The sequence below is a fragment of the Euprymna scolopes genome, chromosome 46, assembly GCF_053919585.1.
Source record: "Euprymna scolopes isolate OS-2025 chromosome 46, ASM5391958v1, whole genome shotgun sequence".
Taxonomy (NCBI): domain Eukaryota; kingdom Metazoa; phylum Mollusca; class Cephalopoda; order Sepiida; family Sepiolidae; genus Euprymna; species Euprymna scolopes.
The window spans coordinates 196,011,099-196,012,710 of record NC_136527.1 but is presented as its reverse complement, the minus strand read 5'-3'; the positions used below and the strand labels follow the sequence as shown (position 1 = coordinate 196,012,710).

At 23.5% G+C, this 1,612-nt stretch overlaps 1 long non-coding RNA gene across 1 annotated transcript in view; it reads right to left on the bottom strand.

Moving 5' to 3' along the window:
* Nucleotides 1-1,509: 1,509 nt before the first annotated feature.
* Nucleotides 1,510-1,612, bottom strand: part of LOC145271449 (uncharacterized) — an 8,863-nt gene continuing 8,760 nt past the window's right edge. The window contains exon 2 of the long non-coding RNA XR_013865880.1: nucleotides 1,510-1,612. This exon is cut by the window's right edge and continues 651 nt beyond it. This is a non-coding gene — a long non-coding RNA (uncharacterized LOC145271449).

The following is a 1,612-nucleotide window of genomic DNA, read 5'->3' as shown; positions in this document are numbered from 1 at the left end:
TCTTTTCAATAACGTCATTTTCTTTAATTTTCTCATCCAGGAATTTATTTTATTTGCTACAAAGTTGGATTAGTGATAGCAAAACACTTTCTTTTGATAAAAATCCATGGGTTTTATGAGTTTTTAATTCTCTATTTGTTGCCACAAGTGATGGAGATACACGGATCTGCATAGATTTTATCAAGACTTTATATCTGAAATCGTCTCATTTCTGTCCTTTATCTTGGGTGCAGCATTTGTTTGTATTTTTCATATTATTTTTATATATGATTATCTCATGGTGCTTTTAATATTATTTTTATATATGATTATCTCATGTTGTATTTTTCATATTATTTTTATATATGATTATCTCATGTTTGTATTTTTCATATTATTTTTATATATGATTATCTTATGTTTGTATTTTTCATATTTTTATATATGATTATCTCATGATGTTTTTTTAATATTTTTTATATATGATTATCTCATGTTTGTATTTTTCATATTATTTTTATATATGATTATCTCATGATGTTTTTAATATTATTTTTATATATGATTATCTCATGATGTTTTTTATTAATTTGTTTGTATTTTTCATATTATTTTTATATATGATTATCTTATTGTTTGTATTTTTCATATTATTTTTATATATGATTATCTTATTGTTTGTATTTTTCATATTATTTTTATATATTATTATCTTATTGTTTGTATTTTTTCATGTTATTTTTATATATGATTATCTTATTGTTTGTATTTTTCATATTATTTTTATATATGATTATCTTATTGTTTGTATTTTTCATATTATTTTTATATATGATTATCTTATTGTTTGTATTCTTCATATTATTTTTATATATGATTATCTTATTGTTTGTATTTTTCATATTATTTTTATATATGATTATCTCATGATGTTTTTGATTTATATTCATATTATTTTTTTATATTTTGATTTATAGCTGACTTTATAATGAGAAGTATCCGCATTGCAGACTCCCACAAAAACCCATAAAGAGAGCCTAAAGACAACTTATTTGAGGACGATGTTAGGTAAGCATTTAAGTTATTTCCAGTATGCATTTGTTTTCAGAGTAATTTTTTATGTTTCAATAAAGATGATGTATAACTCATTGTTTACAAGTTTATCAAGTGTGAGTTCTGAAATGTGTTGAAAGATTTTGTTTACGAGAACTTTAATATGAATATTATTTATATGAATATGGTTTTCACGTTTTATGGTGTCTCATATGTTTCGTTAGATCTTGTTTAGTAAAACATGAATATACACATTTTTCACAAGAATATGGGTTTCCCCTAATGTGTAAACTCATGTGCTTCGTAAGTTGTTGTTTCTGTGCACATGAATAATCACATAGTCCACAAGAATATGGTTTTTCTCCAGAATGGGTTCTTATATGCGTGGCTAGATTTGATTTTTGTGAAAATGAATAATCACATAGTTTACAAGAATATGGTTTTTCTCCAGAGTGAGTTCTTATATGTGCTGCTAGATTTGATTTATTTGAACATGAATATTGACATAGTTCACAAGAATATGGTTTTACTCCAGTGTGAGTTCTTATGTGTCTCTCTAGATTAGATCTGTGTGAAGAGG